Here is a 10,907-nt window from a genome sequence, read left to right on the forward strand (position 1 = left end):
CTTCTCCTTTTGGTATATTGCCACAGACTCTTTCTTGTGTCTTATATTTCAATTAAACTTTTGAATATCTGCCTCCACCATATCTAAAATCAACTTTGCACTGTGTTGTAACTCTGACATAATGTTTGATCCTCAATAACTTTTATTTCACAATTCAAGTTTTTAAGATTGGTCAACACCCTCACTTGCAGACCTCTCATATCAAGCACTTTATGTACGATTTCAACATCGTGTTCTTGCTTCTAAGCTAACAGTTCTTCAGGTGCATTTTCTTATAAAACATTAATTTTGTTGAACAATTGTAAACTCTTAGGAAATGCATTGTTGTTTTCTATTACCATTGATGGGCTTCCCTTGAATAAAATAAAAATGAAGAGGCATAAATATACCAAAATTTTCTTTTAAAGCCATATGTGCAGATATAAACATTAAGTACAACATGCCCAATATTTTTGTAGATATACACATTAATTACACATATTTTTCCTTTCAAAACCATATGTGTAGATATAAACATTCAGTACAACATGTCCAATATTTTTGCAGATATCCACAAATTTCCTTCAAAACCACATGTGTAGAAATAAACACTACGTACAACATGTCCAATATTTTTGTAGATATACACATTAATTACACTAAATTTTTCTTTCAAAACCATGTGTAGATATAAACATTAAGTACAACATGTCCAATATTTTTGTAGATATACACATTAATTACACCAAATTTTTCTTTCAAAACCATATGTGTAGATATAAAAATTAAGTACAACTGACTCAATAAGGGTACAAGAATGAATTATTCATGTGAATGAGGATCATGTCAAATAATATAGGGGAATTTTATCAAAATAAGGAGACAATTGCTAGATTTTTGTCTAACTTTCAAAGAGAAGGCGATGACAAATGTTATTGTCCTTGCAAGATTTGTAACGACTTAAAAACAAGAAGAATCAAAATCAAAACAAATAAGAGACGTTGTAGGGAAAATATACATATGAAGCATAAAATGGGGGTCTAATTATCATATGAACCATAGAATGGGGGTTTGATTATAATTATTATTATATAGGTTGATCTCCCAAGGGTAGTACATGATATGGACCACCACATCTCGGAGGAATATGGAGGTGTGAATATGGAGGAACATGGAGGTGTGAGTATTGGAGGTGAAGATCATGATCCCATGGAAGATGATGATCATGCACTAGAAAACACATTTGAAGATGATGGTACGAATGTATTGATCCATGACACATTTGGTATTGGTGTTGCTACTACTGCTGATGATGATGATGATGATTGTGATGAGGATGACATTGAGGCCATCCATGATATACCTCTACTTGAGAAGGTAAACACATCCCTTTATGAAGGATCCCAATCAACTCTTCTCATCATTGTATTGTTGTTGGTGAATTTGAAGGTTATGAATGGTTTATCCAACATAACAATGCCACATATGCTAAGGTTTGTGATATACGTCATTATAGTCTACAAAAGGTGAAATATATACCATTAAGATTGTTTATACTAATGACTTATATTTTTTGTTGTAAATTGATAGGTGACTATTTCTTACCACCATCAAATGTTCTCCCTCGCTCATACTGAGAATTATGTGCCACTATGAAACACATTGGAAAGGAGTATCAAACAATAGATGCTTGTCTTAAAGATCATGTTATTTATCATACAGAACACAAAAATGCAATTGAATTCCCTAAATGTTATATGAGAAAATATCGAGATGATCAAGTGACAAAAAAGGTGCCTCGAAAGGTTCTTTGTAACATCCCCATTATTCCATGTCTTAAACGATTATTAATGTGTAGTAGCTTGGCACAATTTATGGATTACCATGCATGCAATAGAAGTCAAGATGACATTATTTGAATGCCTATGGATGGTTCAGCATTTATGGACATAGAGGAAAAGTGGCCACACTTTAAAGAAGAACCTCAAAATTTCAGGCTTTCTCTAGCAAGTGATGGTGTCAATCCATTTGGAGAGATGAGATTTTTTTACTCGGTGTGGCTTGATTTCATTATAAAAAATAACCTTCCTCCATGTATGTCAATAAAGAGGGAGCACATTATGTTGGCAATGATTGTTCTAGGTATTTAATTATTTTATTATTATCTATATGTAATTATAAGTCTTAGAGTGAAATGAACACAATAGTTATCTGATATTGTTCATTCAACTAGGTAAATACCAAGTGAAAGATATGAATGTATATATTGTGCCTCTTATCAATTAGTTGTTGGTGTTATGGAATTATTTTACTATGTATGATATCTCTAGACTAGTTGGACAAAAATAATTTCAATTCCATGCAATGCTTGTGAGGACAATTCATGATGCCTCAGGGTTGACACATTTCTATGGTATGTTATGTTGAAATCTAGTTGTACATGATAATAAAAATTCCAAAAATAAACATATTTGATCTAATTGTATTGTTATCTTGTAGGTCTTCAAACAAAGGGAAAATTTGCATGTCCAATGTGTGGTCCAAAAAAAAATTTTCGTCATTCCAAAAGTTTAAGAAAGAAGGTGTTTGACAAGAATAGGCACTTCCTCCATAGAAATCATAAGTATCAAAGTGTCAAAAACATCTTTTCAATGGAAAGAAAAGACTACATTAAAGCCACAAAGAATGACACCTCACCTATGGTAGTTGGAATATAATAGAATTTGAGGTATTATTGCTCCACCTAATGGTTTATGTTTGGAAATTATATATTTTGATTGTGTTTTGTTGGCTAATTATGTAATTGATGATTTTGAAAGTCATCAAGGCATAATTGACCACCTTCCAAAGGGACTAAAATGTTATCCCAAAGAATTTAGTAGGCTTCCCTACTATGAGAAGCTACAAATTGTGCATTTGTTTGATACTATGCATATTGGAAAGAATGTAATAGAGACACTATGAAAATATTGGATGGAAGGCGTGACAAAGAAAAACTTGCCAAAATTTGTAGTGATATTCATGATTCCAATCATGCACTGAAAAATATCATTGAATCAAATAGAAATGGAGACCAAATTAATGCAAGTGCCCTTCCTTGGTTATTATTAGAGCAGCAAAGTAATGCCATAAAATAAGTCATATGGAAAAATTGATTTCCTAAAAGATTTGCTGTGAATATAAGAAATCTCATATCAAAGAAAAGTGAATTTGGACCAGGGCTGAAAATGCATGATTGACACACCTTCATCAAGGTAAGTCATGATCTTTTGTATCTACAATATATTTGTGAAACTACAGTCAATTTTTATTGCATTACATTAGAAAAGAATGAAATGATCAGTTGACAATTGTTGCATTATGTGCTACCCTATCACTCCAAAAAACTTTGACAATAATATCAAACAAGTGATATATGATCTTAGAAAATACATGAGGTAACTACAGATATTTGTTCAATATATCAAACAAGTAATATATTGTAAAGTCTCGTATTTATATCTTTTTGTATCTTGAGTCCCTTGTAGGTGGTTGTCATCTAAAGAAATTCATAAAGAAGATATAAAATATTGGAAGAAAATAATTCATCTACTAATGTGTGAAATGAAAAAGTGTTTACCTTCAACTTTTTTCAATGTACAAGAACACTACCTCATACACCAAGTTGAGGAGATTGAATTATGTGGACCTATACAACCTAGGTCAATGTGGATGGTTGAGAGACACTTGAAATTTTTGAAGGGTTTGGTTTGAAAAAGAGCACGTCACGAGGGTTATATGATTGAGGGATATATGGTATACCAGATGATGGTGTACATTACTCAATATCTTCCTAATCTTGCAGCAAAAACCCATATTGATTGCATTTGGGATCTCGACTCCATTAAAAAATTTGAAGGTGAGTATTTGGTGGGGAAAGGTAGATTTAGGAAAGTGAAAGGTAATAAATTATGAGATGTTATTTTAGTTAATTAATTCTTAATCTTCAAAATAAATTTCTTGTAAGCCATCTATTTATTTTTGTTCAGCTTCTAAAGATTGAGATGCAATACATTTTTTTATTGCAAACAATCAAAGATTGGATGATGGTATGGATTGAACAATGTCAACATTCTAATCATAGATTAAAATGAGAATCTGTGTCTTCATTGGTTAAACAAGATCATTGTAATGGACATGCCAATGTTACACAAAAGGAAATAGATTTAGCATATGGTTTAAGAGATCTCCACGTACTTATAAGTTTGTTAATCAACTATATGTTTTTGAACTTGTGATGAAATAATTTATACATGTTTGACATTATTGTAGATGACACACCACATGGCTATGTTATGCAATGGTTCTAAATTTTGCATCAAATATTTTGATGACACAAAGAGAACTTTTGATTCTGGGATAAGTGGTGTCTTCTAGGTGATCAATATTTCATCTAGAAATGACTTACATCCTCGAGAATCTCAAAATTGATACTATGGCATTTTGGTTGATATACTTGATTGTGGCTTTAATTCTTTCAAATTAGTTCTCTTCATTGTTAAATGGTATAGACTACAAATCAATCAAAATGATCTTGATAGAATAGTTATTGAGCATGAGAATGCATTTCCAAAGATTAATACAAGGTTGTTTGAGCCAGTTGGGGATGAGCCCTATGTTCTTCCAAGTCAATGTGAGCATATGTTTTACTCAGAGGTTCCACATAAATTGGTTTGGTCATTTTTTGTTGACACGATCCAAGAGGAAGGTTGATAAAGTATAATGCAATGGAAGAAGATGATACCAAGGAAGAGGAAGAAGTGGATCATGACCAAGAGTTAGTCAATGATGCTTCTGTTTCAAATGATGATGCTACTGATCATGTTGGAAATATATATGATAGATTGAGTTACTAAGAGGGGAGGGGTGAATCAGTAACTGATAAAACTTAATCTTTATTTACCAATTAATCCTTCATGTGAATTATGATCATGCATAAGAAACTGAAAGCAATAAAACATTCATTACACTTTGACAAACAATATGGTGACCCAGAAACCTTCCAAATAGAAAGTTAAATTGGGGTGGAGATGATACCCACAAGCTTTAGTACTATAGTATAAATTTGGCCTGTTAAGGCTTACAATGATCACTTCTAATGATTTTCCCTGTTAGGAGAAATAAGGACTGCATCCACCTTGCAAAAGGATTTACAAACATACAATGAAGTATGCACTTGATAAAGAGATTTATAAAAGACTATTAAGTCTACCTTGTGAAAGGATTTAACTGATCCACCTGTTAGGATGAAACAGTGGCTGATCTCTGATCTACAACTTGGTTTGTTGAATGAGATTCCTTTGAGTGTAATGATCACCTTACTGTGATAGATAAATCTTCATTGCTTCTTATATTGTTATAACCTTTGTAATTTTCTATTCTTCTCTTCTCTGCTAGTTAAATTACTTCCATACTATATATTGGATGTGATACAATACATTACATATATACCAATCAAAATTGTAATTCAACAAAGTTAGCTACAATACAAGTTTACACAAAACACACAAAGTCAGCCTAACTGCAAAAACTTGGGTTATGAAGACTAGCTTGATGAGGTTCTAATACTTGACATCCATTGTTAATGATTGGAATCATCATGCATTTAGTAGACATAGGAGCTTGATCCATACTGCTCACTTCCAAGAAGTCTAAACTTAGTCTGCACTGGTAACTCGGTGAATACTATGAAACTCAGCATATAAATTGAATCACTTGATTCACGTTACATAGCTCGGTCAATGCTATCACAATGAGCTTAGTATAAACTAAATTTCTTGGTTAATACTTAGTGTTAGTTTGTGGTGACTAATCAGGAAAGTATTGTACATACTTCATAAATTCTTTGGGGTTCAGGCTGACGTATGGTCGACATGTTGTAACCCTAAAGCAACATAAAATACTTGTACAAAAGGGCTTAGGGTTAGGGATTGTTTTCATTATGGTGATGCAAAATTGGTTCTTGTGGTGGTATTGAGTTGTAAGGGATTACATATTGAAATCAGGTTGTAATCACTGGAGTGTAATAATATCAGACTTGCTATTTGGTGGATGTAGCCTAGGGATTGGGTGAGCCACGTTAAATCTTGGTGCCTTGTTTCCTTTTCTATGTGATCTGTTATTTTTTGTTATTGGTTACATTTAAATGTAATTGTAATTTCTATCCATGATTTAATCCTAACACTTAGTGGCTTGGTCAACACTGGATTCAAATCACTGTAACTATGAACTCGATAAGCACTTCACAACTCACTTTGCACTGAGGAATTCGATAAACCTTATGAAGCTTAGTTTACACTACTGGTCACCATTATGATAGAAACTTCTCGGTGTAAGCTGAATATTTTTCCTTGAACTCGGTAGCAACTGTAGAACTTGGTAAAGCCTAAAATGCTTGGTTAACACTATTAACTATACAATAATCTCAGTAGATACATTCTGTCTAAATAAGTGTATGTCATTAATAACAAACATGGCTATAAAGTTAATAGTATTTTACTCAGAGGTTCCACATAAACCAAGTTGGTCATTTTTTGTTGACACAATCCAAGAGGAAGGTTGATAAAGTATAATGCAATGGAAGAAGGTGTTACCAAGGAAGAGGAAGAAGTGGATCACGATCAAGAGTTAGTCAATGATACTCCTACTGTAAATGATGTTGCTACTAATCATCATGATGATGCTTCTACTGATCACAATATTGATGATGATGATGATGATGATGTTGATGATGACAATGACAATGACCATGACAATGGTGGTGATGATGTCAATGATGACGAACATGATAGTGGTGGTGACATTGTCGATGATGATGACCATGATAGTGGTGCTGATGTTGTCGATGGTGATGACCACAATAGTGGTGGTGATGATGTCGATGACAATGATGATCCTGATGATGAAATGGATGAAGAATAATATCAGTGATGGGGGGTTGATTAGATAACATTGGAGGGGGGTTTGATTATCAATGAGAAGAATAAAATGCATAATTATGTAATCAATACCTATGCTATTCAATATTCAGTTCTTGATAGATCAATGATTAATTTGATTAACTTGTCATGTACCTTTTACTATTTATAATTCATATGTAATGCTAATATTCAATCTAATTTTGAGAATATGTATCATGGATTTTTAGCTAACATAAGACAATTGATTTACATATGCAGAAACCTAAAGCCCTTTCATGAGCATCCCACACAATCTTGTGGATCATCAGGTATAAGTCAGTACACTCCATAGAGATTAATATCTTTTGCCATTTGTAAAATATCTCTCTTATTGCTACATGTCTCTCTTATTTCATGGATTGTAGGTACTGAAAAATAGGTATTTGTTATATTTGTCTTCCTCGAGCAAGGAAAATGTAGGAATGCAAGAAGAAAGTGAGATATTTAGTATGTAGAAATCAAGGAGATTGACTCGAGGTCAAAATATCAAAAAGAAATGCAATAAGTGCATGAAAATTTTCCTTGCTCAAGGGGGGTCATGTTCTTATAATGATGAGAGTGAAGGTAACTTTCATGTGCCCTATAGGTACAAACATTTGTAGAAACAATGGGTCCCTGATGAACTTACTCCAACAAACACTGATTTTTGTGTTGGAGAGAGGATATATCGCATAACACCATCCTCATTACATGGTTTGGGCCTATTTTCCATGGATTGCATAAAGATCTCTTACAATAAGGTTGTTTAATTGATCTTGTATATCAAACCTTGCTATGATTACAATACTTGGATGTAGATTGTTAGATATAAAAAAGGTATCTATAGATATGTACTCGCAATAGATTATATAAAACTAAAAGTTAGCGAAAAAGGTAAAAAAGTAGCTATATACATTAACGAAAGGCCAAAATCATTAGAGAATATTGAAGGTTTTATAAATAGTACATGACCTGTGTCAATTAAGAAGCAACCCAATTACATATTTGAGGTGCATGAGGGAAATCACGTATTTGTATGTGTGATAAAATCAATGAGCATGACTTTTTCCTTGTTTCTCTTTTCCTGATCAACCCTCATTTGTGAGAACAATATTATTAGCACTATGCTTAAAATCAATCCAAAATAGTATTGAATATTAAAACATAATAAAAAATATGCATTGACATATTTCTTGTATTTAATTTGTACAACAACGACGAGTTTTACCTGTCGGGAAGAAGAAGTCTCATGAGAACCATCGTTGCCTTGCGTATCCTATGGTTGTTGATCCATAGTGTAGCCTTGCATTTAAAAAAATCATTGAGACATGTTAAAACACATGTTATTATTCTAAGTCAGCAAAATATATATAAAAATTTGATAGTGTGTTGGATTCATTGATTGGAGTTGATTTTAAATGTGCATAGTATGTACCACCTCACCTATGATAGTGGATTTGTTTGTATCAATGAAATTCAAATTGCAATCAATAATAAGCTCTTTGCCTCCACATATTGATTTTATTGCACATACAAATACACAATTTCCCTCACGTGCCTTAAATATGCAATTGTGTCACTTCTTTCTTGATGCAAGTTGTGTACTATTTATAAAACCTGCAATGTTCATTGACGCTTTTGGCCTTCCATCAATGTATATAGATTTTTTTTTACTTTATTTACTTAATTTTTTTTGTATATAATTTTTTGCGAGTGCATACCTACACATACCTTTTTTATATCTAACAAATTGCATCCAACTACCATAATTATTGCAAGGTCTGACATACTCCATCAATTCAACTACCATGTTGTAAGAGACCTTTATGTCATCCATGGAAAATAGGCCCAAACCATGTAATGAGGATGGTTTTATGTGATATACCCTCTCTCCAACACAAAGATTAGTGTTTATTGGAGGAAGTTCATCAAGGACCCATTGTTTCTATAGATGTTTGTACCATAGGATGAATTCATTATTGATTTTGCAATAGCCACTGATCATTTGGCTTCAGTGCAAAAGGTTATTTATAATTTATGAATAAAGTTAAATCAATTGGCATCAACTCGACCTCATACTCTTGAAATGCAACAAAGGGAGGATGAGTTGATGCATCTAGTTGAGACATATACAATAAGTATTAATGTAGTTTTTAATTATGACAAAAGTTCAATAACGGTTTTTATAGTATACTTTTTGATTTATGTCATTAAATAAAATGCATGTGTTATTTTTACAGAGGATGTTGAGGAGGTACAAGGGTGATGCCCCAGAGGATGATGCTTTAGGTGGTTTAAGTACATTGCATGCTCTATCCTACACTTTTTTTTTTGCTCGAACAATATTTTTTTAATAGCTCTAACAATCTTGTTTTATTGTGCTCTAAAAATCTCATTTTTTACCTCCTACAATTGATCATATGTTCACTACATCACCTGCTACAAGGAATAGAACCAAAGAGGTAATGTCAACTACAAATTTGGCAACACGTAGCATAGCAACAGATGCAGTGGTAGCACCTATTGGTAAGTAGATTCCTCTTTTTCTCTCTCATTTTTCATGTGTTTATTTGACTTGAACTATTATTTATTAGGGGGCATTTTGTAATATTGGATTCATTTTATGCAGGAGGAAATGAGGACATTCCTAGGTGTACCCGTGTTAGATGTACGAGAATGCTAAAGAATTGTGATCAATTGCTCATTGGCAATGAAGATGGTCTTCCCCTAAGAGTAGCCCAACTTCTAGGTACTTTAAAGATTGATCCTTTCTTTTACTATACAATCTTATACTCATAATCAAATTCACTAACCTCCCGTGTAGTCCCTTACAATAACTACTAATCCCATTATTATTTTGTAGGGAATAATCTATTTTATGAAAAACTTAATGATGAATGTTTGTGTATATTTGTGCTGACCATGTGCACAGGGTATCATATTTTGATTTCATTGCTAGATCATGTTTCCTATGATCAATTTCTTCAATAAATTAAAAGGTAGCTTTAATTAATTTATGAATCTAACAATTTTTTTCTTTTCTTAAAATGTGGAATTTACAAATTAAAGAGTTAAAGGATAAACGCATTGATGCAATGACAACACTTTTTGGACCCAACATCTTTCAAAGACTTAGGCTCCTTGAGAAAGCGGGCCAAGCTTTGAAGTATATTAGGTACAACTATAGGACCCAAATGAAAAAAAAACCCTTTTTATTAGCAGCCCTCCTATATTCCTATTATTGAGTGGGAGAATCTCACAAATGATGCCACTAAGAAAAAAGAAAGAGATGGTGGACAAATGGTACCACCCAAGGAAAGAAGGTATGTCATAATACTAAGAATGAAATTATGTAATAATTACTCTTAATATTTATGTGATCTAACATATTTAAAACTTCATATAGGTTTCTTAACACATTAAAGAAAATCGAAGCAAGAAAACAGAAGCACAAATAGCACAAGCTCGGCTCAAGTGGATATTGAAAACTTGTTGCACGAATTGTAAGTATAAGTAAACGAAAAATTATATGCAAATATTTATAAATTGTAAACAATTTGGTCTTGATGAAACTGATTACAAAACAAATTTATGATACCAAGCAAAATTGTAGGCCATGGAGTTTTAAAAAATGACTTCTAAGGAGGACAAGAAATTAGCCTACAAACAAGGCTATACAGCCATGGTTGAACAACTTCGAGCAATGAGTGCACAAGGTTCTTCTGTTGGATCTATCAATGAGGTGAATAAGTAAATTGAATTTTATTCCAAATTGAATACTTTAGGAAATACTATATTTGATAGTAAGTTTCAAAAATATAAGTCATTACATTTGTTTTAAGTAAGGAAACAAGGATTATATATTTGTTTAAAACTTTAAAGTGAATATATATGTATGTATGTATGTATTATAATAATTGATTAACATTTCTCGATATGTGTCTTGTATTT

Source organism: Cupressus sempervirens, chromosome 9 (genome assembly GCF_028749045.1).
Source record: "Cupressus sempervirens isolate cs-2001-9-10 chromosome 9, ASM2874904v1, whole genome shotgun sequence".
Lineage (NCBI taxonomy): Eukaryota > Viridiplantae > Streptophyta > Pinopsida > Cupressales > Cupressaceae > Cupressus > Cupressus sempervirens.